The 27,732-nt window shown below is 38.6% G+C and overlaps 1 pseudogene across 1 annotated transcript; it reads right to left on the bottom strand.

The window, feature by feature from the left end:
• Nucleotides 1–350: 350 nt before the first annotated feature.
• On the bottom strand, nt 351–27,691 carry LOC309667847 (follitropin subunit beta pseudogene; annotated as a pseudogene). The gene is made up of 2 exons: nt 20,504–27,691; nt 351–18,940 (listed from the first exon to the last, which is right to left on the bottom strand). The product of its transcript is annotated as a follitropin subunit beta pseudogene (transcript).
• Nucleotides 27,692–27,732: the final 41 nt, after the last annotated feature.

The raw sequence follows: 27,732 nt of genomic DNA, 5'->3' as shown, positions 1-27,732 counted from the left end.
TGAAAGTCATGTAGTAGCACTTCTTTCAAAGTCACAAGCCCACCCAGATTCAAGGGGAGGGAACATGTCTCACCTCTCAATGGGCAGAGAGTCACGTCCATTGCAAGAAGACCATGAGGGATGGGAGATATTGTTGTGGCAATTTTTAGAATATGCCATCTGGCACACATCAATACCTTATCTTCAGACAGCCATTGATGAATGAATGGAGGGATGACTGGGGTTCATATCTGTATAATATCAAGCATTCCCTGTATATAGTTAGGTCTCGGAAGCTATTATGTTATAGAATGTTGGAACTAGAAGGGAGGTTATGTATTCTCACTCTCCATGAAGTAAAACTTTTATTTCTGAAAGGAGGCTGTACAGTCAGGACCTGAAGATATCAAAATATATAAAGTTTTAGACTTGTTTTTATGGAGCTCACTGTCTATTAGGGGACGGAAATTTGTAAAGAAAATAAATACAAATACAGAGCTAGAACTTTGCAGTTGGATAAAGAAGGCTTCAAAGACACAGTGAAGTATGAACTGGGATTTGAAGGAGTAAAGGAGTTCAAGAGCCAGCATGGAGCAGGGAAGGGCATTCCAGCCTGCACATGGTATGTGGAGGTGGGGGGTGGGGAGTGAATTTGTGTACTGTGTTTCAGGACATCAAAGTGATTTATAAAGAAAGTGCAAGGTGGAGAGTAAACGGAATAGCTAAAGAGCGCTTGTCCATCATCATACTAGGGAATTTGAATTTTATCCTGTAGTCCACAGAAAACCATGCAAGAATTTTGAACAGAGAAGTGACAAGATCAAGTTTCAGAATTAGAAAGGTTCTTTGTCCCAATATGGAGGAGAGACCAGTGGGCTGAGGTGGCCAGAGTGAGAGACATCAATTAGGAGGCAGTGTGATCCAAAGGAGAAATGACAAGCCCTGAATTAGGAAGCTGGCAGTAGAAATGGAGTGGAAGGAAAGGATTTGAGTAATATTTAAGGCCGTTCATGAATTAATATATGTAAAGCACCTGGGATGAGGACCAGCACATAGAAACACTCAAAAAGTGTAAGCTACTGTTACTATAGTTGTTTGTTGTTTTTGTAGGAACTGGATTTTATGAGTCGCTGGTTGTAGGGATGAGAAGAGAGTCTAAGATGACACCGCATAGCTGATTTTGTGACCAGGAGGTGTTAGTGCCATTTCCTAGCATAGGTAACAAAGAAGAAGAAGCCAGTTTGAGGAGATACAGTACAATGAGTACAGTTTTGGACCTGTGAATTTTTAGGTGTTTTTTGTAATCCTGCAGAGATAAGTTTTAGTAGTTTGTTGGAAATTTTGGTCTGGAGCCCAGCAGCAATGTCTTGGCTTGACATAAGAATTTGGTGATCATTACTGAATGCCAGTGGAAGTTGTAATGAAGCACATTTCAATATTCAAATGTTTTAGGACACTTGTCTTATCTCCCCTCATTCTTTCCACAATTCCTCATGTGCTACAAAGGCACTTTATTTTCTGAATAATCTTTTTAAAACACACTTTTACTATACCTCTTAAAATATGATAATATTATTTAGAAGGGGCTTTGGCATGATTGTAACCTTAATAGACTTGAATATGAAGAACAGTAAACTCTGTTTCAATAGAATCCCACTGTCCTTTGCAAAAGGGAAATATAAAACACTTCCTGGATTTCCTGTTTTCATAATTTGTTTTGATTACCGGTTCTGATGACTTTGATTATATTGCTTTGATTTTAAAGCAATTTTATTAAACTATTGCTTTTGCTTTGTTAATATAAATTGTGCTTTGCTAAAGAAATTCTATCATAGGTAATCAATGAAACTCTGTGCAGGGCTAGTGCTAGGGATTGAATAGATTAGGTGGCAGCAAGCCTAAGAGGTTCCAAAATTATCTTTGACCCCAGATGTCTGCAAGGCCTGCCACTGGACCAGGCAGAAGGAAGAATATTAGTCTCTGCTTTAGGATAAGGCCAAATTTGCAAATATGTGACATACACTGCAACTGTTTCCTTCTGAATCTATGGTAAATACATGGGTCCCAGAGGTGACCCAAAACTATCTTAAAGCATGCCCCCTTCAGCCACCAATTGACTAGCAGTTACTTGTAATAAAACCAGTTTTTCATTCCATCAAAGGTGATGTCTTCAGCCAGGCTCCTATCAAAATACTTGGAAGAATATTTTATTTTAATATTTGTTACCACCAACACATTAGTGAGAATTATTTTCAGGGTTGTTAGATATTACTGACCCAGACAATTTGAAAACAATCCCGAGCAGACTGGCACTATTCTTGAGCCTACTCTCCTTTATATGTTTGCCAAATGCCTGGAGGAAGACAAAATAAATCAAGCTGATAAATTTTCTGGGAGACAAGCTGGAATGCATACTTAATCATTAGATTCTCCCCAAATCTTGGTAAGCTAAAAGAAAAGACAGAAGCTGACAAGATAAGACAGAACTGATTAGAAAGAATGTCAAGTTCTGCCAAAAGTTTAGATACATCAATAGTACAAGCACAAGATGGGGGTGAGGGGAGGAAGCTTAACAGATGTCTCTGAGGGAAAGTACAGCTAATGGTTCCTTTCACAAACTGATGTCTTTATAGAGACTGTGCTAATTGGGAGACTGGGATTGACATATATACATTAATATTTATAAAACAGATAACTAATGAGAACCTGCTGTATAGCACGGGGAACTCCACTTCGCTGTACAGCAGAAACTAACACAACATTGTAGAACAACTATACTCCAATAAAAATAAATAAATAAACAAAAACACTGTGCTAATAGGAGGGCAGCATTGCCCAAAGCCTGTTCTCAAGGAGGGGCTATTCAATGAAAAATGTCTGCGTCAAATAATTTTAGAAAATGCATAGTTAAAGTCAACAGGTTTCTTTGTCGTAGGACTTCTCAGAACCCCGGATTTGCTAATGTGTATTCTAACTCTAGGAGAGGAGCAACGTTTTCCAAACTGATTGAATCATAACCCATTCTCCCTACAGAGGAAATGTGCCACCCATGTGGCACCCTCGGGGAGATGCTGATTTAGGTATTTTAGTTGACTCAGGTTCAATGTTAGCTAATGATTTGGTGGACTGAACTTGCTGCTCTCTCATCCCACCAGAAGCACAGTGTATGGGTAAAGGTAGATAAAGGTATCAGACCCTTACCTAATGCTTAATATGTGCCAGACATGTAAGAACATGCTATTAATTATCACATTTTATGGATGAGGTAACTGAAGCAAGAAAGACTTCTTAACATGGCCAAGTCGCACAGCTAACAAGTGGCAGAGCGAGGGTCCAAAGCCGGGCAGTCTGTCTCTCGAGTCTTTACACTCTCCTGCCACAGCTGGAAAAGTGCTTCCAGTGCCTTCCATGTTGGTAGATACCCTTAGCCACCCTAGTGAAACCAAAGTGGTAACAGTATCACATATGATATGGCAGGAGGTGCCAAGCAGAGAATGAGGACATGCCAATGGCAAAACACACCGCGGTTAGCCTTAAGTTAACTCTCCAGTTCCCAGCAAGAAAGGTTCCAAGCATCTCTATGAGAACAACTTGATTCTCACGGTGTTTAAAGGAACACTAGAAATATTCCTGGGGTGTGAATAAAAAAGAGCAGCAGTTTCCAGGAGGCATGTTCTTGTGACTGCAATCAGCAGACTCCCAGGAATCCTTAACATATTAACGAACAGCTCACATTTTGGCCTTTTTGCTTTTCTAGCGGCTTTCTGTAAAGAAGTAAAGTCATTCTAAATTATTCTCCACTTCTCTCAGACAAGTAGGAGGGCTGGACGTGTTCCAAGCCAGGGTCCTCTTTCTATTGATAACTGATGATAACTCCTAGCAATGTGAAAAGTGTGTGTGCCATTTGACTCTGTGAGTCATTGCAGGAACTTAAGACAGTTTGAAGGTATTCAAGAATATTCAGTGCATCATTGGCTGTCATGAAAAAAGTTTGGAAGAGTCTGTATCCAACAGCTGGATAAAGAAATTATAGTAAAGAAATCAATACAGAAAAATACTTTGCAGAGCCACCCAAAATGATATTATGGAAGGGGGGAATATGAATATATATGTACACTTATATACATATAAATATATATATTGAATATAGAAGGCCATATTAAATCCCAAATTTTTTCTAGAGCAGTCTATCCAATAGACTTTCCTATGATGATGGAAATGTTCTCTACCTTTGTTGCCTGATACAGTAGCCGCTAGTCACATGTAGCTATCAGACACTTGGAATGTGGCTAGTATGACTATGAAGCTGGATTTTTAATATAATTTAATTATAATTAATTTAAATAGCCATGTAGGGCAAGTGTCTACCTTATTGGAGTGCACAGTTCTAGAGGGTGGAAGATAAGTAATGTTAATATTCTTCCTTTTTTGTGCATTTGTATTTTACAAAAATTTGTAATAATACTTTAAAGATAAAAATGCTGGCTGTCTATAAATATGAATTCTCAATCTGTTGGTCATAGGAAGAGAGAAACAAAAATTTACAAGGTCAGAGGGATAGAGTTAGGAAACCCAAAGGAATGACATTTGGGAAATATTTGGGGGTGTTCAAGCAAATAACAGCATTCCACATCTGGGTTCTGAACCAAATGAGAAACCAGAGAACAGGTTAACTAAATAGAGCCAAAATATTACCTTTATTATGGATAAAGCTGATATTGCAGGATGTGGCTTATATCTGTGGGCTAGTGGGCTTCCTAATAATAAATCCCTGGGTAGAGAGACTTACCATCCAGTCACAAGCAGTGCTGGCCCCCCGCTCCCTTCAACCCCATTCCCAGTGGTGGGACCTTTACACCAAGTTTACTGCATGGTTGAGGGCAAGTGGGAACACATTCTCTGCATACGCACCATCTCCCAAGGAGGAAACAAGGGACAGGGTTACAAATGTACAACTAGATACCTCTCTTTTCTTCCCTGGGGGATAAGTGATGGGGCAGAAGGAGTTCAAGATGTTAAGCTAGTGGATCTCCCATCACATGAAAGGAAATATTAGGAGTAAGAAGAACATTCCCTACCCCCTGCCTTCACTCCCAAGATCAAGAAGATTTAGGGTGGAGGGTGTGAAGAAGTTTCAAGATGCATTTCATAGAGTAAATGAGTCCATGACTGGGAATACACAGTTTTGGCCAAGATATAATGATTGAAAAATAGATAGATCCCTCCTTTTCCAAAGATTACCTATTACTTGTTTGACTTATAAAATAAATTTTAACCTACTGAATTTAATTAAACTCCTTAAAATAAGCAGAGATGACCCTCAAATTTGATCTGGCAGTACATAATATTCTGCTGAAGAAATGGATAATGGACCCAAATGTCATAGCTATAACTATAAAATTTCTAGAAGAAAATATAGAGGAAAATTTTCTTGATTTTGTGTTAGGCAAAGATTTCTTACATAGGACACAAAAGCAAGCTATACAAAAAATTAGAAAATTGGATTTCACCAAAGTTAGAAATGTTTTCTCTTCAAATGATTCCATTAAGAAAATTAAAAAAAGGCAAGCCACAGACTGGGAGAGAATATTTTCAAAGCACATATTTGATAAAGAGCATATATCCAGAATATATAAAGAGTTCTTATAACTTAATAAAAAATAGGCAAAAGATTCAAGTAGCTATTTCTCCAAATAAGCACATTAAAGCAAATAGGATCTACATCATTAGTTAATAGGAAGATACAGTTTATAGCCACAATGAAATACCACAGTACACCTACTTGGAATGGCCAAACTGAAAAAGACAGCACTAAGTGTTGATGAGAATGTGAAGAAACCGGAGCTGTTATTCACTGCTGCCAGGAATTTAAAATGGTACAGTCACTGTGGAAAACAGTTTGACAGTTTCTCAAAAAGTTAAACATACCCTTCCATAAGCATATACTTACCTAGATATTTACACAGGAGAAATGAAAACCTGTGTCTACACAATGACTTATATACAGATATTCGTAGTAGAATGATCCGTATTAGCCCCAAATGGGAAATATACCAAATGCCCATCAGCTGGGGAATGGATAAACAAAATGTGACATATGCATATAATGGAATCCATCTAGGCATAAGAGGAAGAAACTAGTGATACACACAGTAGTATGCATGAATCTCAAAAACATTATAAGTGAAGGAAGCCAGACACAAAAGACTGTATTTTGTATGATTGCATTTATATAAAATTTCTAGGAAAGGCAAAGCCATAGTTATACACAGCAACCAGAATGATATTTTCAAAACGTAAATCAGTTTGTATCATTTTTTGCTTAAAAATCTCCAATGGTTTTCCACTGGCTTAAAAGTAAATCTAAATTCCTTACTGTGGCTTACGAGTCCTTCCAGGATCTAGCCCCTCCCTCTCTCTCTGATTCAACTTTCCTCATTACATTGCAGTGATATCAGGCTTCTAATTTTTTCTCAGGCGCACCAAGCTTATTCCTGCCCCAGGGATTTGTACTTGCTATGTCTTCTGCCTGAAATGCTCTGCCACCAGAGAGTCTCACAACTGGTTCCTTCTTTTCACTCAGCTCAAACAACAACTTCTCATAAGTCCATCTCTGCCCATCAGTCTAAATGATCTTCCCCACAAAACCTGTCTCTGTTTGAGGATCTACTTCTATGTAACCAACCACCCCAAAATATCGTGTCTTAAAACAACACTTTATTATTGTGGGTTTACTGGGCTCAGCTGGGTGATTCTACTAATTCTGATCATGTAAGCAGCTGCATTTGGTGGGGAGCTGCTAGGAGCAGAAATGCCCAAGATGGCCTCTTGTTTGGCAGGGCTTCCCTCCACATGGCTTCTCTCGCTCTAGAGTTCGGCCTGAGCTTCTTCACGGCACGGCAGCTAGATTCCAAGAGGGAGATGGTTCTCTTACGACCTGATTGGAAAATCTCAGAATGCCACTTTTGCTGCATTCTGTTGGTCAGAGTAAGTCACAAGCCCTGCCCAAATTCAAGGGGGAAGAGAATAGATCCACTTCTTGTTCTCAGGAGTAATATGTATGTACTTGGATGTGAGGAATTATTAGCCACCATATTTTTAATCAACCCAGCAGAATTTCTATCACAATGTTTTCCCCATAATATCTGATACTACATTGCATGTTTGTGTTTGATGTTTTATTATCATTTTCTCCCACTGCAGTTGGTGGCGATGTATAAATTACCTTATTGCTCACAAGTATTTAATGATCACCAAGGTGAGTGTTGTATTGTGTAGTTTGGTGATCCACACAATCTGTTGGAGAAAGAGAGAACTAACTCAATACATTTTCTTTCTTTCTGTTCCTTGGGTTAACTCCTATAATACTGCATAAAAACCAAAAGTTAAAGGGTAAACCAATGTACTATTCTCCTGTGTGTTCAGAACTTAGGCAACTTGGCTCATTAGCACTGGTTAGCTTAATATTGTCCTCTAAGTCTCATAAAGATTACTAAGTCATCTTTACATAACTCATAAGGCTTTAGTATTATAATTATGAAAATCAGTTACTTTTATTTATGAGTGGATATGCTGAAAACTGTTTCTCTCATCAATTTCATTAACCAATCCTTGTTCAGTATTTCTCCCCATAAAGGAAAAAAAAAAAAGTAATGACTCTGGCTGATTGGATCCTTGGCGAATAGGAGTTTACAGTAGGTTTTAATTTGATTATTACCATTTTATGTTGTACTTTTCTTTTACTCTTCAGTGAATAAATTACCTCAGGCACACATAGTTAAAGTCCTTAATTCATATTACAGATACTTCTTTTCTAAATGCCAATCCATGAATGTGCAAATAAGGAGTACACACTTGCCTGCTTTACCTTAGAATGTTAATGATGGTAAGGTGTACCTTATGTAGTCACCAAAGCTCAAAGGTGGCAGTTTTCTTCTATGGAGAAAAAACGGTAGAATAACATTGATCTCTTTGGAGCTGCTTTGAACTTCTTTGATTTGGTTTAGGAGCGGGATTGGCCAGACTTTTTCTATAAAGGGACAGATAGTAAATATTTTAGTCTTTGTGGGCAACGTGGTCTCTGTTGTGGCTGCTCAACTCAGTCATTGTTGCAGGAAAGCATGTGCAGACTATACATAAACAAACGAGCCTGACTGTGTTCCAGTAAAACTTCATTTCCAAAAACAGGCAGCAGGGCACATTTGATCTTTGGGCTGTAGTTTTCTCACCCCTGGTTTAGAATTTAGGGGTGAGAGGGAAGATGCTGTCTAGTGTAATGGAAAGAACACCAGCAAACAGAATCAGGTGACTTGGTTTTCAGTCCTGGGTCTGCCAATTTTGGTTTAACTCAACGAACATTTATAGAGCATTGACTGTAGGGATGGAAATACCGAGCACTGTGCTGCCACTGTCCTCTCCCTTACATGCCAGCAGGCGGCACTGTTCAGTCACAGCACTTGTTCAGAGTCCAGATGCACTCCCAGAATCCTTCTCAACACAGTGTTGCAGGTAGCCAATATCAGTGGATTGGAGTGGCTGTGTAACATGAAATGACTTGTCACTCCTGAAACACTATGTGTCATTTACTGTGCAGGGTGATTAGCATATTAGGATTAGTTAGACTTAATACTTACCCTAAGTAAGTATTAAGGGCCTCAGAATCCAGTGCCATTTCACTAGGTCATATCATTAAACACTGCTGAAATCTCTAAAATGGGAATATAGGATCTTTCTCACTGGACTGTTGTGAGGGTCAAATGAGGTACTGTGAGTGAATATATTCTATAAATGGCAAAACATACTTGTTTAATAAGTGAAAGCACTAAACAGGTATCTGTCAAACCTCATTTCATTCCTTAAAATTTGGACAGCGCCTGGGATGAGGATCAAATTCCTGTAAACTTTCAAGGTTTACATGAAACCGTTTAGCACCTGGGACATGAGAAATTTCACCACCCATACAAATGACTTTATTTTGAGAAATTAGGCCAAACATTTCACTTCTGCAAAAGTGATGTGTGAGTTGTGTTGCCTAAGGTGTCCTCTGTCCTCAAATCTTATAGATGCCGGGTACCAAATTCTTCTGAAGTGGTTCCTGAAGGACAAGGATCCAAATGCAATAATAGTAGGAAACATTTTCAGCGGAGACGGCAGTGAGTGGGAGCCTTCAGGGAAAGCTCTTTGAGAGCTCGCAGGGGACTGTAACGCTTTTTTAGTTTCAAATGACAGAAGTCAACTTGGTCTCACCTAAAGAAAGACAGAAAATTTATTTAAAGAAACAGAGTTGTCTTTTGGAACTCAAGGCAATAATGCAGCCAAATCAAAGAAGCGACTGGAAGCAAAACGTAAAAGCTGTGAGGCTCCTCTGGATATCACTTTAGTTTCTCTGTGTGTGATTGTGTCTTGCCTTGCTTGCTCTCTCTTTGTGTGGAGTGGTTCCCTCTACTCCAGTCTATGATGGAGAAAAATTATAATTCTTCATCTTCCAGATGTCTATGTTAGAGGCCTCAACCAACTCAACTCTTGGTTTTAATTCCAAATGTCTAGGGATGGAAGTGTATGCAGCAAGTGCCTACTGGCTCAATCAACTGGAGTCAGTGATTGCAAAGGTATGCCAAGAAGGCATTTTAATGAGTTACAGGGAGATGTATTTCCCAGAGAAAGGATGTAGGAATATGGGGCAGATACTCCAAAAGATGTCCACTTTAGGGTTCCAGTGAAAAGATGCCCTTCTGGCTTAATAGTTTATGGCTGTAGTGTTGGGCATAAATTTTGGTTTAGGGGAATAAGGTGGTTCTGGCCATGTACCCTCCAAGAGTTTAATCTCAGAGATATTGACCTTTCTCAGGCCCTTCATCCTGGGCCTGTGTTTTCACAGGCTGTGTCCTCTCTAGTACAGATTATTAAGTTCATATGTGGACATGGTGACTAATAGGTGTTCTGTCAAGTGTCAGTAAATTGATGATAATAATACATAGTTTTGTAAAATTCTTCTGCAAAAATGTGTGTATCCCCAATGTTTTCCCCTAGATCTAATGAAAATCTTTCTAAAAAAGTGAGTTTTCAGAATATTGTACCTTCTGTAAATTCTTGTGCTTTCCCAAGTATATCAGAAATCTTTGAAATAGAGAATATTTGTCCTTGTGTATTTACTTCTTCCCTTTGTCCCTGGCACACTGCTGGGCTTATGACAGCTGCCCCCCAAATATTTGCTAAAGTGGCTTCTCTGATAGGAGGCCAAGAGAATGGAATCATAAGAAAGAAGATGGCATCCTAAGAAAGTGATCTGAGAGAGAATCCTTAAATACAAAAGCTGGAAAGGAACTAAGCCTCTAAACTAATGTGGTAGACTGGATATTTACCCCCCGCATATGTCCATGTCTTAATTTTTTGGAAGCCGTGAATGTTACCTTATATGGCAAAAGGGAATTTTCATATGTGCTTAAATTAAAGATCTTGAGGTGGGGAGATTATCCTGGATTATGTGTGTGGGCCTGAAGTAATCATAACACTTCTTATAAGAGGGATGCAGGAACAGTCAGAGTCAGCAGAGAAGGCCATGTGATGACAGAGGCAGAATTGGAGTCATGTGCTTTGGAGACGGAGCAGTACTCCACAAGTCAAGGAAAACAGGTGGTCACTGGAAGGTGAAAGAGGAAAGGAAATAGGCCTTCTTCTCAGAGCCTCCAGAAGGAACCAGTCCTGCTAACACTTGACTTTGGCCAAGTGAAACTAATATAACTAGAGATCCCAAACTGAAAGTCATAGGCCAAATCCAGTTAGTATATCTGTTTTATTCGGCCAGCGTAGTATTTTGAGAAAGGAAAAGAAATAAGCCTACCTTCAAAATTTTAAAAATTGATGTGTTTGACATAAAAATCTCGATTTTTGGTTTGTTTGTAAGACAAAAAACAAAGATAAAACCCAGAGATCTAGAAATACAGGATCTGCATTTCTGTGTGGCATTCATCCCCTGAATCTGGGCTGCAGCTCCTCCCATTCCTGGGATTTGTGCCTGTTAACTATCATTTCCTCTACTCCCTACCGTATCTCTAATTTAAGCTGAATTATCAACACAAAATTGTCTTTGTTCTTCCTAAGTAGAGATATATTTCTCCGTATTCATATTTGTAGATAGACTGATAAAAAATAGTCGTGATAAATGCATGATGCTCATGTAAGATGTTAACAAAAGGGGAAACTGGGTGGGGGGTATATTGGAGCGCTACTATTTTTGCAACTTCTCTGTAGATCTTAAACTATTCTAAAATTAAAAGTTTACTAAATGAAATTGGCATATTTCTTTATGAAAATGGAGAATGTTATTATGTATTTAACATGCAAGCAAAGTGTTTCTCTGTTGAATGATTCTTAGTCTATTTCACTCATTGCAGTTCTCTCTAGGCCTCCCTGAGCATGCATTTGTGACCTGCAGACATCTGCATTTTACAGATGAGGATTCTGAGGCTGGAAGAGAGAAAGTGACTTGCCCATGGTCACAGAGCTAGTCTGGGAGTTGCTGTGAGTGGAACCCAGGCCCCCTGACTGACTTCCAGCCCAGTGTTCTCTTCTTTCCTGCTATTGTGGGGAGTAATGGCAATAAGGAGGGCATAATAAGGTCAACATTCTAGAATACAGTGGGAATCTCACTTACCCTTCTAGAATCCTGTACTGGAGGAGAAGAAGCAGCACCAGAATCAGAGCAGCCTGCTTGCTTGCCTTTTGCTTTTTTTTTTTTAAATTCCCCCATTTATATTTTAAATCTGGTGCATAGGGAAAACATTTGACATTTGTCCAAATACCAAATGTACTTTGGATTTTCTCTCTTACATATTAGCAAACTTCAGCCATGCGCTAGAACATTTCCTCTAAAAGCAGGAACCTCAGGGTTTGAGAACGTTGGAGCAGAGTAGCTGGGACTGGGCTCAGGTCTTTGTGGAAGCTGTTGGGTAAAGGCTGAGAGGCAGGTGTTCAGTGCGAGCTCCTGCCGTGCTGGGAGGTGAGGATTAAGGGATTAAGTGGATTTGGGAGGTTATGACTGCTTGTAGAACACTGTGCATTCACAGCCTTGGGTCTGAAGAACTGTTGGTGTGGCAGGCTCAGAGCCGGCCAGAGAGTCGAGGTCAGCTGTTAGAAGACTAAACAGGCTCAGAAATGGGCTGGTTCCTGGCCTTCCTCTGGCCTTAGCTCTGCAAGGCTATTTCCATGCTAATAACTTTCTCTGGGATCTGAAATGGTGAGCGTAATTGAGAGATGTAGCTTTTCTAACTTTTCCTAAGGTTGAACACTCGAGGTATGTGGGCAGAAAGGGAAAGGGAAAAGTAAATGATAATGATAGATGCAATTGTATTGAGTGCTTCTTATGTCCTCACGTAATTTATGTATTATATATGCAAGCAAAGTGTTTCTCTGTGGAAAGGATACACTTTAGTCTGTCTCATTCATTCCTTGGGCATCTCTAAGCATGGATTCATGACCCCTGAACATTTTCATTTTACACATGAGGATTCTGAGGCCCACAGAGAGAAAGTAACTTGCTCAGAGTCACAGAGGTAGTCAGGGAGGTGCTGTGAGTGGAATCCAGGCCTCCTGGCTGAGTTCTAGCCCAGTTCTCGCTTTTCTTTCCTGCTGCTGAGAGGAGTGATGGCAATAGGAGAGAATATTTTGGAATTCATGCTTATGAGAGTATAGGCAGTACGGTGTAATGGCTGGAAACAGAAACTCTGGAGCTGATTGCCTGGGTTTAAAACCCAGCTTCACCACTTATTGGCTGTGTGACTTGTGCAAATTATTTAATCTTTCTAAACTTATTTCTTCTTCTGTGAAATAAAGATAGTAATAAACCTACTTCAGAGGACTATACAAGGATTAAATGAGTTAGTTATAAAATAGTACCTGGCTCATAGTAGCTTCCATATAAATGTTAGCTATAAATATTATTGCTATTTTGAAAATGAGGACCCAAGCTCAGAGAGGTTACATAGTTTGACCAACAGCACACAGGAAGGAGCCAACCTGGGGTCTGAACTCACATCTCTGCTATCAGTCATCTATTATATTACCTACCTATTAGCAACTCAGGTTTGCTCAGACCAGTATTCCTTGGCTACCTGTCTGGGCAGCCCATGGTATGTAAACAAAATTTCTGTGTTTATATTGGTAAAATATTGATAATCTCGATAGGTCTTAGATCTTTCACCTCCTCCTTTTAAGTTCTTGCCTTGAGTATTTTTTCCTGTTTTTCTATGTGAAGAGAAATAGAAGAAGTAATGATATAAATTTCAAACTCAGTAGGCTAACTGAAGTACATTGGTAGGGAGTAACACTGAGTGCAAAAAAGAATGCTTACCATTGAAATGGGCAAAAGACTTTGTCTTAATGGTTTCAGAGGGAGAGCAGCAAGACAATGCTCTGATCAGGTCATTTAGACATAGTCGCTGGAGCCTAGGATGGGCCAGGTGCTCAGGACATAATTATAATACATTTGTTGTCTCTTCAAAGATCTTCCATTTGAGTCTGTTGTCTGCAGTTATTTAATGTCTTCAGTCTGGGTCCATTCTGCCCTTTATGAATCCCCATACTTTATATAGGCCCTTGGCACACAAAAGAATATTGATCAGGATTGTGGAAGGGTCTGTCTGAACCCTGGATTATTCAAAGAACAGTTGAATGAACTGCTAATCTTCAGGCTGGAAACAAGAACATAGCTGCTCTCCTTACTTGAATGGTGTTCAGACAGAAAAGAGATTAATTTTGTTTTGGATGGTTCCAAAAGAGAAAATTGGATGGAAATTGCAGGCAAACAGATTCTCGGTTCAGTTTGAATCAATCCATTTATACCACTAATAGTACCTCCTAAGTGCCAAGGGTTTACCCAAAGGCAGACAGAGGCAGACAGAATCCCTACATCCACAGAGTTACTAACTTTTTTTTTTTTTTTGATCACCAGAACTGCAGTCTAGTCTTGACATAAAAATGTTATAGAGAATATAGATGTATGTGATAGTCTACACTTTGCAGATAGCCTTGTTTGAATGATCTAGTTTGGTTGGCAAAGTGTTTTGATGGCATAATGGGAGATAATCTGAAGAGAGACTAAAAATAAGGGGTACAGGGTTCTAATTCTGATCCTATGTGATCTCAGGCCTCAGTGTTAGCACACAGTAAATGGCAACACAGAACTAGATGGCCTTCAGTCCTCTCTCCATTCCGTGATTCTATTCAGCTTTCATTTTGTTTGTTCTTAGATCTTTGTACAGTCAAAAAATATAATCACATCTGTTCGTGAAGAACAGAGCAGATGATTATTATGAGAGGCCCACTGTTTTAACGTGTACTCATTCTCAATTCAAGAATTTCAAATTGAATGGAAAAAAAATTCATTTGGAAAGAATAATTATTTTTCTTTAGAAATTTAATTTTAATTTTTTTCCAGCCTTATCAAGATATAATTGACATACAACATTAAGTTTAAGGTGTGAAATATGATGATTTGATATATGTATACATTGTGAAATGATTACCACAGTAAGGTTAGTCAACACATCTGTCACCTCATGTAGTTACCTTTTTATTTATTTCTATTTTTATTTATTTATTTATTTACTTTTTGTGGTGAGAACTTTTAAGATCTCTTTTAGCAACTGTCAAGTATATAATACAGTATTGTTAATAATAGTCACCATGATGTACATTAGATCCCCAGAACTTATCATCTGATAACTGGAACTTTGTATCCTTTGACCACCTTTACCCATTTCTCCCTCCTTGACCACCCACCCCTGGCAACCACCAGTCTGTTCTCTGTGGTTTATTTTAGATTCCACATGTAAGTGAGATCATACAGTATTTGCCTTCCTCTGACTTATTCCAGTTAGCATAATGCCCTCAAGTTTCATCCATGTTGTTACAAATGGAGGGATTTCCTCCTTTCTTTATGGCTGAATAATATTCAATTGTGTGTACATACCACATCATCTTTATCTGTTCATCCACTGACAGACACTTAAGTTGTTTCAAGGTACTGGCTATTTAAAATAATGTTAGAGTGAACATGGGGGTGCAGGTATCTCTTTGAGATAGTGACTTTATTTCCTTCTCATATATACCCAGAATTGGAATTGCTGGATCATATAGTAGTTCACTTTTTAATTTTTTTTGAGGAACCTCTCTACTGTTTTTCATAGTGGCTGCACCAATTTACATTTCCACCAACAGTGCATGGGTTCCCTTTCTCCACATACTGGCCAACACTTGTTATCTCTTATCTTTTTGATAATAGCCCTTCTAACAGGTGTGACAGGATATCTCATCATGGTTTTGATTTGCATTTCTCTGGTGATCAGTGCTATTTTACCTTTTCATGTACCTGTTGGCCATTTATGTGTCTTGCTTGGAAAAATGTCTGTTTAGGTCATTTGCCCATTTTTAAAATAAGATTTTTTTTTACACTGAGTTATATTTTGGATATTAACCCCTTATCAGATATGTGGTTTGCAAATATTTTTTCCCATTCCCTAGGTTGCCTCTTCAACTGGTGATCAATTCTTTTGCTGTGCAGAAGATTTTTAGTTAAATGTAGTCCCATTTATTTTTGCTTTTGTTGCTTGTGCTATAGGTGTCATATCCAAAAAATCATTGCGAAGACCAATGTCAAGCAGCTTACCCCTATATTTTCTTCTAGGAGTTTTATGGTTCCAGGTTTTACATTCAAGTTTTTAATTCACTTTGTGTTAGTTTGTGAGTGGTGTAAAGTAGTGGTCCAGTTTCATTATTTTGCATGTGGATATCCAGTTTTCCCAATATCGTTTAATAAAGAGACTATCTTTACCCCACTGTGTATTCTTGGCTCCCTTGTCAAATACTAGTTGACCACATATGCATAGGTTTATTTCTGGGCTCTTGATTCTGTTCCATTGGTCAGTGTGTCTTTTTAATGCCAGTATCATACTGTTGTAATTACTGTAGCTTTGTAGTATAGTTTGAAACCAGGAACTGTGATGCCTCTAGCTTTGTTCTTCTTCCTCAAGTTGGCTATTCAGGGTCTTTTGTGGTTCCATACAAATTTTAGGATTGTTTTTCCTATTTCTATAAAAGATGAATTTTGACATTGAATCTATAGATGGCTTTGAGTAGTATGGATATTTTAACAATATTAATTCTTCTGACCCATGAACATGAGATAGTATTCCATTTATGTGTGTCTTCTTCAGTTTCTTTCATCATTGTCTTATATTTTTTATTGTACAGATTTTTCATTTCCTTGGTTAACTTTATTCATAGCTATTATATTGTTTTTGATGCTATTGTGAATTAGATTATTTTCTTTAATTCTTTTTCTGATAGTTTTGTTGTTAGTATATGGAAATGCAATGGATTTTTGTATGTTGATTTGGTATCCTGAAACTTTGCTGAATTCATTTATTAGTTCTAACAGTTTTTGAGTGGAGTCTTTAGGGCTTTCTACATATGAGATTATGTCATCTGCAATCACAGACAGTTTTACTTCTTCCTTTCTGATTTGGAAGACTTTTATTTCTTTTTCTTGCCTGATTGCTGTGTCTAGGACTTCTGGTAATGTTGGAATATTCTCTGGTGAGAGTAGACATCCTTCTGTTACTCATGATCTTAGAGGAAAAGCTTTCAATCTTTCACCAGTGAATATGAAGTTAGCTGTGGGCTTGTCATATATGGCCTTTATTATGTTGAGGTACATTCCTTCTATATCCAATTGGTTGAGAGTTTTTATCATGGAGGATGTTGAATATTGTCAAAAGCATTTTCTGCATCTCCTGAGAAGAATAATCCTTGATATCCATGTGCTGGAAAGTATATCAGCTCTAGTACTTAACTAGATTCCAAAGGTTATGAGGAAAACTTCCCATTGAGTCTTACAGATAAGACATGCTAAGAGCTTTCTGGGAATAAATCAATTTTAGTGTAGACTGGGGGTTAAGGGTGGGAATAAATTTAAAAAGTGATGATACAAGAAATGACAGAAGGTCTATTTTAGGGAAAAAAGAACACTAAAATCCAGCAAAATTCTTATTGATACTCCCAAGTGAACAGTAAGCACAGGTGATATTTATAGAAGCATTTAAAAATAGATTTCTAGTAATGTTACCACTTATATTATGAAAATACACATGTATGTATCATGAGCAAGTAGTTCAAGAGCATGGAAAAATCCAAAGTTGTGCTTTTGTTAGACAACAGTTTTGATTTTTAAGTATGTTTCAACATTCAGGTAAAAAAAAAAGTTATTATCTTTAAAAGTAATTTAAGTCACGAAGCATTTTCAGAGTCCACCCTTTTGAAAGAAATCATAGATTTGGGAGAACATGTAGTCAAGTGATAAAGCAAATGTAGAGAGAGCCCAGAAAATACAGCTATTCTCTCTAGACTGCCAACTCTTTTTAAGAGAACTATTTCTCTGAAAAGTTAATTGGCAAGTAAGTTAAATGTAGCCTGTTAAGTTGCCTAAAGTGCTGTCATGTGGACTTCAAGGTTCCCATCCCAGCAATGGAAGAGATTTCTGGTACAGGTGGCACAGCAATGAGTGACAGGTGATATGCCTTATTGCCTGAGGGGGAGCTTTGAGAAGGCTGGAAGTTCTTGATCAAGTTTATTTAGGTGGCAAAGTACATAGGGGCTAGCAAGTTAGGAAAGGATATTTGTTGATCTTGCAACTGAATTTCCACAGACCCAAATTCATAGTTCTCATCTTGGCTCTTTTTTTTAAAAATTTATTTATTTATTTTTGGCTGTGTTGGGTCTTCGTTTCTGTGCGAGGGCTTTCTCTACTGGCAGCGAGCGGGGGCCACTCTTCATCGCGGTGCGTGGGCCTCTCACTATCGCGGCCTCTCTTGTCGCGGAGCACAGGCTCCACACACGCAGCCTCAGTAGTTGTGGCTCACGGGCCCAGTTGCTCCGCGGCATGTGGGATCTTCCCAGACCAGGGCTCGACCCCGTGTCCCCTGCATTGGCAGGCAGATTCTCGACCACTGCGCCACCAGGGAAGCCCCCTCATCTTGGCTCTTAATTCAAATTTGAAATAAAAATTAAGATGTGGTTTTTAAGGCTGCAAATTGTGAATGGTTGCACTGTTTCCCAGCTTACCACCCTCCCACACCTGCTCCCACCTTCTCAAGTCAACAACTTCTCTGCCAGAAAACACAGGTGAGGTGGAACTGTTGTAGCACCTGCATAGGCTGGCAATAAAGTGGATAGTCTTGATTTAGTATCCCTACCTTCCTGACTCTCCTCTTAATAATGAAACAGTTAGACATAGAGTTAGGTACCTGCTCCATGACACTAAAGCGATACCGGCTCTGCTCTTGCAGGCCATATATCTTACAGGAGATTGTGTTCCATTTAGTTCTCCTACACCATCATCTTGAGGCTTCCTTCTCCTAAGTCTAGGCTTTCTCGTTTGTAAAATGACAGGGTTGCTCTAGAGGACCTCTAAGTCTATTAAAAATGGGAAACAGCTTACAGCCCCTGCATTCAAGTTGAATGAAACCGACAGAGCCCAGAACTAGGAATATAGGGTTGAGTGGTGACAGGCCCCAGGCCCCAACACTCTCCATTCCTGGAGCTCCCTTCTGCAGGAGAGCAGGCATCAGTGGGGTCTCCCACAGTGGCTTGCAGCCTGGACGCATGTACACACAGACGTCTTGGATGTCTTGGTCCTTCAGGTCAAGGGTAGGCAGCTCAAAGTGTCCACTGCTCTTTATTCTTTGATTTCACTGAAGGAGCAGTAGCTGGGCCCCAGGCCTCGCACGGTGCAGTCAGTGCTGTCGCTGTCACACTTGCCACAGTGACATTCAGAGGCTACTGGGTACGTATACAGGGAGTCTGCGTGGTGAGCACAGCCAGGCACTTTGACCGTCTCGTACACCAGCTCCTTGAAGGTACATGTTTTCTGGATGTTGGACTTGGCTGGATCCTTGTACACTAGATCCTGAGTGGTTTAAGAGAGAGAGAGTTAGGTTACAATATTCTGCAAGCTTCTGTTTGGCTTAGTCAATATAAGACAGGGATTTAATACTGCTTGCTCTAATATTTGCTCTCAGAAGATCAGCTTCTAGGATACTTAAGCACAGGAAACTTGACCTCATAAAGGAACATTTATACCACTTTTCTGAACTGTCGTGGAAGTGTTATAGAAAATATAACTGTCTCTTTTCTCTCTGCCATGAGAGTACCCACATATTTAATATTTCTGAAACTATAAAACCTTTGAATTTGTATGGCATAAAAACATGTAAAGATAAAGGATATCTTTAGAAGATATGACCTTTGCAATTTAAGGATGGGTGTTTTTTTTTTTTTTTGTACCTTGTAATCTTAAGCTATATTAATGACAGGTAAAAACATAGCACTTGGAAGAAAAGTATTTCCAAGTACTCTTTTCTGTGTATATTTAAGAGAGGAATAAGAGCTGTAAGCTAAATTATTGATATTTTGCCTAAAGTGTTTGGGAATTCTCATACTGAATTCTGGACATTCTATTGCCTTTTAGATTCTTCCTTGCCACTGCCTTAAATTCTGTACCTTTGTGGGGTTCTTAACCCAAAAGTATATGATACAGTTTCACTATCAGAACATCTAAATCAGGCCAGATATATTTCACTCTTCTACTTGCCCAATGAGAAATAATTGGCTTTGAGGGAGAAAGGGGACTGGGGGTTAATTCATTTCCCTAGCTGGCCACTGGGTCTATATCTCACCCAAAGTGCAGTAAGTTGAGTTTTATTGATCAATTCATTTAATATCAAACTAAGTATTTTCATTAAAAAGCAGCCACTTTCAATTTCAGTTTATCAAACTTCTGCACAGCCAGGTACAACAGAAAAATGGCAAAGAAACACTTTCCCCTTTAACTGGTTTATTTTGGAGAAGCTGTGAGACTATAGACAAATGGTTTAATACCTCTATTCCTTGATTTTCTTAACAGCATAAAGAAGGGTGTGGGTTTGATGATTCATTTTGGTTCTAGTCTACAGGCATTGATTGCTCTCAGGCTGCTCGTTGGTATTGTATTAAAGATGGGCCAATAAAATGAATTTTATAATTGGCTGCTTGCATTTTTTATTTGGCTTTAAAATGAATGTTATTACTATTCCTGTTGCAGAGGTATGCCTTTTATTATTGCAATTGGCTTTTTAAGACTATTGGCAAAATTCCATGATTAAATATAGATATGTACTCATGCCCATGTTTATCCCTCAATAGGTAAAGCTAGCAGAAAAATGCTCTTTTAAAATGCAGAGTTGGCACATTACTGAAGCATTCATTTACATCAATCTGAGCTGTCCCGAATTTGTTTTACCCAAATTAAATCCAAACCCAAACATCTAAATGATATCATGGTAAATTACCTCAATCACAACACAGACAGTGTTGACTAAAGGGCTCGTGGCTGTTATTCAGAAGAGACAAAATATTGACAAAGTGGGAATAAATGAAGCCTGCCTCATCCAGACCCTCAGCACTCTCACTTCCTTCAAAGCAAAGTACCTACCTGGGTATAGCAGTAGCCCGCACACCACATGGTGTTGATGCTTTTACAGAGACCACATTCCTCTTTCTCTACTGTGATGATAATGTTGGTTAGCTCACAGCTACTGCAGCACATTGCTCTCCAACAAAAGAAAAGGAAGCAAAAACTACTGACTTCATCCTGGGCTGGGAAGCAAACAATTAGACACCCAAAGTATTTTAACTGTCATGTATTTTGACCCAGTCAAACTGAACTGAAGTAAACCTGCTCCCCAAACTCCACCATCACATTCAGCTTCAGCAAGCACTCTTTGACACAAGAGAAACACAGTACAGTTCAGAAATCCTCATATAATTTTTTAAGGATTAAAATGTCACAGGGTATATATCTGAAAAAAACAAAAACACTAATTCAAAAAGATACATGCACCCCTATGTTGGCAATTTACAATTGCCAAGATATGGAAGCAACCTAAGTGTCCATCAACAGACGAATAGATAAAGATGTGGCATACACACACACACACACAATGGAATACTACTCAGCCTCAAAAAGAACGAAATTTTGCCATTTGCAGTAACATGGATGGACTTGGAGGGCATTATGCTAAGTGAAATAAATCAGACAGAGAAAGACAAATACTATATGATATCACTTACTTGTGGGATCTAAAAAATACAACAAACTAGTGAATATAATAAAAAAAGAAGCAGACTCACAGATATAGAGAACAAATTAGTGGTTACCAGTGGGGAGAGGGAAGAGGGGAGGGGCAATATAGGGGTAGGGGAATAAGACGTACAAACTATTAGGTATAAAATAACCTACAAGGATATATTGTACAACACAGGGAATATGGCCAATATTTTATAAGTGGAGTATAACCTTTAAAACTTGTGAATCACTATATTGTACACCTGAAACTTATATAATATTGTAGAGCAACTATACTTCAATTAAAAAAAAAAGTCACAGAGGATTACCTTAATATAAGCATTTAAGGGACTTCCCTGGTGGTCCAGTCGTTAAGACGCCGTGCTCCCAATGCAGGGGGCACATTTTTGATCTCTGGTTGTCGAACTAAGATCCCTCATGCTGCGTGGCACAGCCAACAACAACAACAAAAAAAAATTTAAAGCTACAAATTTCCCTGTAAGTGTTGCTTTAGATTCATCCCCAAATCTTAATTCATGTTGAGTTGTCATTATTCAGTTAAATATATTTTCTAATTTCTCTCTTGCTTTCTTCTTTGACCCATGGGTCATTTGGAAGCATGTTGTTTAATTTCCATATTTGGAGGGATTTTCATGATATTTTGGTTATTGATTATTTAATTCCATTGTGCTTAGAAAACACACTTTATGTAATTTCTATCGTTTTAAACCTTTTGAGATATATGTTACATCCCAGCCTATGGATTGTTTTGTTGAACATTTGTTTGCATTTGTAAAGAATGTGCATTCTGCTGTTTTGGGGTGAAATGTTCTAAGGGTATTGATGAATTTAACCTGATAGTGTTGTTTGACTCTTCTATATGCTTTCTCATTTTCTGTCTGCTTGTTCTATTGATTACTGAGAGAAGAATGTTGAAATTTCCAACCATAATTTTATCCATTTCTTCCTTAAGGCTTATAAGGCTATAAGTTTTTGCTTTGTGCACTTCAAAGCTCTGTTATTAGGTGCATGTACATTTTGGATTTTTTCATATTCTTGCTGAATTGACCATTTTATTTTATGAAATGTTCCCTTTAGGCATGGTAATATTCCTTCTCCTGAGGTCTATTTCACCTGGTATTAATATAGTCACTCTAACTGTATGATTAGTGTTTTCAAATGTATATTTTTCCATCCTGTGTCTTTGTATTTAAAGTGCATTTCATCTGGGCAGCATATAGTTGAGTCTTGCCTTTAAAAGAATCTCGTCTGATAATCTTTGCCTTTTGATTGGAGTGCTCAAAATCTTTATGTTTAATATACTTTTGATAATCGTGGGTTTATGGTCATCATATTGTTATTTGTCTCATTTTTTCTTTGTTTGTTTTTCCATTTTTCCTATCTTCTTTTGAATTAGTTATTTTTTAGTATTTGTTTTATTTCCACAATTGGCTTATCAGCTTGCTTTATTTATTTGTTTGTTTGTTCTCAAGTTTAAAATACTTACTTTATCTCAATAATATTCCACTTCACACATAATTAAAGTATGTATCTTGTAACATTTCATTTTCCTCCACCCTCATCCTTTGTGCAATTGTTATTTATTTTACTTCAACATTATTCTACCCTCAATACATTGTTGTTATCTTTGTTTTAAATAGTCAATTATATTTTTTAAACACTTAAAAAATTAGAAAAGTGTTTTATATTTACTCATATATTACCTTTTCTAACATATTATTTTTCTTCTGCTTAATGAACGTCCTTTAAAATTCTTTGTCATGCACATTATCTGGCAATACATTCTCTCAATCTTAAATTTACTAAAAATGTCCTAATTCAACTTAATTTTTGAAGAAAGTTTTTCTAGTTATAGAATTCTAGGTTAGGAAGTCTGTTTGTTGGTAGTTTTGTTTCAGCACTTCATATTCTTTATTTGCATTGTTTCTGATGAGGATTCTGCAGTCTTATATATTTATCCTCTCTATGTAATGTGTCTTGTTTCCCTTTGACTGCTTTAAAGATTTTTATCTTTATCATAAATTTTCAGCCTGCCTTGCTGAATTTATGCTTATTTATGATGTGCCTTGGTGTGATTTTCTTTGGGTTTTTCCTACTTGGGTTTCAGTGAACTTCTTGGATATACAGGTTTATAGTTTTTATTAAATTTGAGAAAATTTGCAGATAATTGCCAAATATTGCTTATCATTGCCTTGAATACAGAATAAATAAAACAATTAAGTTTTCTTTGGCCTCTGTTTCTTGGTGTTCTGACATATCTATCTTATTATTTTTAAAAAGAATCAAGGTAAAGCTTGGAACAGAGGAGAGATCAGTCTCAATTTTGGTAGGGGTCTCTAAGACAAGCATTTTTTGTATAGCTGTCATAATTTTCAGTGTGATAATTTTCTTGACATCATGCTCCTCTGCTAGACTGTGAACTCCATGAGAGACTAGTGGGAACAAAGAAGGAGCTCAGTATTTTTTTAGTGAATGAGTGAACAACACATGGTCTGCTAACTCAAAGAGTGAGGCAATATTGATTTCTCAGAAACACTAGGACAGGTGGAGACATAGTCAAGCCAGGGGAAGGTGGGAAAGAAGCCACACTAGACATGTTGTCAGAGATTACCTCTACCATCTCAGTCCAAACTGCAGTAAAGCTTGGTCCAGGGTGTCTAACCAGATGGGTTGGTTCAAGAGCAGCAAGGAACTCTGCCCACCTAGACCTCTAGCATGACCCAGCAGAAAGGCACAGATTTTGGGGACCCAACTATATTAGTTTGCTAGAGCTGCCATAACAAAGTACCACAAACCAGGCGACTTAACAGAAATTTATTGTCTCTTAGTTCTGGAGGCTAGAAGTCCAAAATCAGCAGATTTGGTTCTTTCCAAGGACTGTGAGCAAGACTGTTCCATGTTTCTCCCCTAGCTTCTGGTGATTTGCTGGCAATCTTTGGAGTTCCTTGGTTTGTAGAGTATCACCCTGATCTCTGCCTTCATCTTCACATGTCATTCTTTCTGTGTGCATCTGTGTCCAAATGTCCCCTTTTGATAAGGACACCAGACATATGGGATTAGGGACCCGCCCTACTCTGGTATGGCCTCATCTTAACTTCACTAGTTATATCTCCAATGACCCTGTTACCAAATAAGGTCACATTCTGAGGTACAGGGGTTAGAACTTCAATATGTGAGTTTTGGTGAGGGACACAATTCAACCCATAACACCAACAGATCTGAATTTGAATCCTGTCTCTTTCTCCTACTGACTTGACATGTTTTCACATCTGAAAATGGGCATAATACTACTTATCTTTCAGGGAAATTATAAAGATTAAATAAGATAGTGTTGGCAAAGCACTTAGCTCAAACCTAACACATGGTGAGCACTCAGTACATTGTGGCTTTTACTATCCTAAGCTAAATGCACATTGATTTATTGAATAATTGTGCTCCTGCTGAATATAATTGAGAAAAAGCCCATTTTTCATTTGATTCATTTGTCCGTTAGAAATAGATCTGGTTTCTTTGAAATGTTTGCCGGTTTCCCTCTCAGATTGTTTCTGGGGCAGCAGGAAGACAGCCACTGAATCTCAAGTGTTTAAATAATTAAGCCAAAACAAGAGAAAGCTGATAATAAACACTTTTCTGTGCATTATAATTGTGGAGCAATATCTTCTAGATAGTTAACTCTAAAGGCTTTATCGATTTAACTGAAACCTAATCAACTAACAACTCAGAAATACTGTTGGAAGCACTTCTCCAGAGAGGCGTTGTAATTAGCAGCTGGCCCCCTTCTGGGCAGTGGGGCTGCCACCTGCTTGTGTTTGGTCAAGTAACTTTTCAACCGAGTGATCATCCCAGAGGACATCGTTTCCCTTAACACAACTCCCTCCATTTCGCTGGCCACAGCAAATTAACCCCAGCCTCGCTCCTCAAAATGGTCAGGACTTTAACCCTAGCCTCCCTTCTCTTTGGACGTGAAGGGCACACATTTAGAAATTTTGAGATTTTGAAATGGAGATCTGATCATCTTGACTGCTTCTGTGTGGTCAGGTTAGGGCTTCAGTTGCCTGGATCTGCTTCTACCCTTTCTCCCTAGTGTAACTGAGACTGGTTTTTAGTTTGTTTCTTCATTTATTTCTTCCACGATGTTCTGGATGGACAGTCTTTCGTGAATGAGAATGCCTTTTTTCCATTCCCCATTTCCATATGGAGGGATTTTCCTTAAGAGCTGTCCTAGCCTCCCTGGAAATCTTTACTGCTCCACCCTTGGGATGATGGAGGGTTTTACCTGATTGTAAACGTGGAAGGAAATGCTGGGTCTGCTTGACCTGGCTCTGCCCTTCCTTCCTTAGACATGGACTTGCCCACAGAGAACATTCCTCCACTGCGCTTCCTCTTTTCTAGGGGGAGCCCAACCTCTGCCTCAGTGGGTGTCCACCTAATTTTGGAGAGGAGTTAGTAGACCAGTGTTGTTTTTCACACCTTGCTGTGTTTCAATTTAGCCTCTTTCAGTAATAAGGGGGACATGTGGGATTCCTTCTGATGTATTCCTCGTTCTATTTCTCAAAATTCTGGGGACTCAGGAATGGATATAGGGTGCTGTTTATTTGAGTCTTATCGGAGACAATGTTGGCAAGCCTCTGAGAGTCAGCAACACAGTTGGTCTCTTTAGCCGAGTGGAGATGTCTGATGAGGAAGTTTCCATGTATCAACCAGGGATTAGAAAATCTCTGCTTAGGGACTTCCCTGGTGGTACAGTGGTTGAGACTCCAGGCTCCCAATGCAGGGGACCCGGGTTCGATCCCTGGTCAGGGAACTAGATCCCGCATGCTGCAACTAAGAGCCCGCATGCCACAACTAAAGATCCCGTGTGCCACAACTAAGACCCGGCACAGCCAAATAAAAACAAACAAACAAAAAACCAAAAAACAAAAAAAACTTTATCACACTAAAAAAAAAAAAAGAAAATCTCTACTTAGAAAACACAAATCCAGCAAGGCAATTGAATATTAGACACCCAAAACCTTTAGGGAAAGCAGAAGAAGTAATATTTATAAGGAGCCATTTAATAAGTGCCAGATCTTGTGGTGAGCATGTTAGTTACATCATTTCATTTAATATTGAAAAGGATGTGAAACCAGGTCAAAAATCAGAGAGGATGTCATTTTGCCTTAGTAAGTCTTGTGAGGAAAAAAGTGGAAAGCTAATCCTTTGTCATTAAACATAGTCTTCCAAAGAGTACGATACCTCTGAGTGGACCATCTTTAGGCACAGAACCAAAGGTTTTCTAGTTTCTTTCTTAGGTGAATGGCTCTTCTAATACTAACCCTGAATTTGGCCTGGTGAGTTGCTCATGGTTTAGAGATGGAAAGGATGTCAGACGATGAATTCCTGGTACTGAATTCTTTTTTATAGAGGTGGAACAGATCCAGAGAGGTTAGGGAACTTGCCCAAGACCACACTGCGATGCAGTACGAGAGCTGGGATGAGCAGTGCGGTCGTGGAGACCTAGGCTGGTGCTCATTCTGCTCTGTCCTGCCATCCCCGTACCTGGGAGTTATTGACGGCAACCAACCCCTTCTACCACTTACTCTATTTTTAAGGCTATCCGCTGCTGGTGAATGGGAGAACAGTCTGAACCCAAGAGCAGCACTTTAAGGTGAGCCCTTCATTTACTATTTATTTCTCAGGGCCTTATGCCATTCTTACCGTTCCTAGGAATTAGCATCCACTCCTTTTCCTTTAGGATTGGGGCAGCACACAGCCATCAGAGGGCAGCTACAACTTGTCTTATTGACAAGACAGATAGTATTTCAGTGAAATTATATTCTGTAGCATCGATCACCATGACAGGATGTATGATAATACATAATTGGGATGTTTACCAGGTGCCCCATTACACTTTTGAGTTGTTCACTGAGATTTACGTTTTTCCTATTACCCTGTCTTGTTGGCAATTTGTTGAAATTCTCCAATGGTGTAATCATTTCTTAAATGCTTTGCCTCTGGTATATTTAAGGAAATTAGTCAGTGTGTATAGTTGCTGACTTAGTTATTTTGGAATGATTTGAGAATCATTTGGGATTAGGGCCCAGCTCAAATGCCACCTTTGGGATGTGTTGAGGGCCTGTTCTTAAGATCCCCAGTCTGGACCAGGGGCTCACCTTTGGGTTCCTATGTACCTTGCATTTTCTTCTATCAGAGCTCTTATCATCCTGCACTGTTACTGTTTGTTTATGAGTTTTTCTCCTTTGCTAGAAGGTGGGTTTTCTTTTTTCTTTTTTCTTTAAGGTGAGGTTTTTTAGAGTCATATGGACCTGGATTCAAGTCCTGATTCTGCCACTTAATAGCAGTCTTAACTGTCTAAATCTCAGCCAGCCCATCTGTAAAATGGGTCTAATAATATCCTTCACAGAGAGTTTTTGAATATTAAATGAAGACATGTATTTCAAGTGCAGAGCATAGAAGTATACAATGGAAGCATTCAATAAATGCAAGTTAGCATCTGTTTTTGTTGTTGTTGTCCTGGCATAATTATTATTATTTTTATTTATTTATTTATTTATTTAACATCTTTATTGGAGTAT

This window comes from Balaenoptera physalus (assembly GCF_965194825.1).
Source record: "Balaenoptera physalus genome assembly, chromosome: 10".
Lineage (NCBI taxonomy): Eukaryota > Metazoa > Chordata > Mammalia > Artiodactyla > Balaenopteridae > Balaenoptera > Balaenoptera physalus.
Note: the sequence above shows the minus strand (reverse complement) of the source record. Positions and strands in the feature narration are given on the sequence as shown.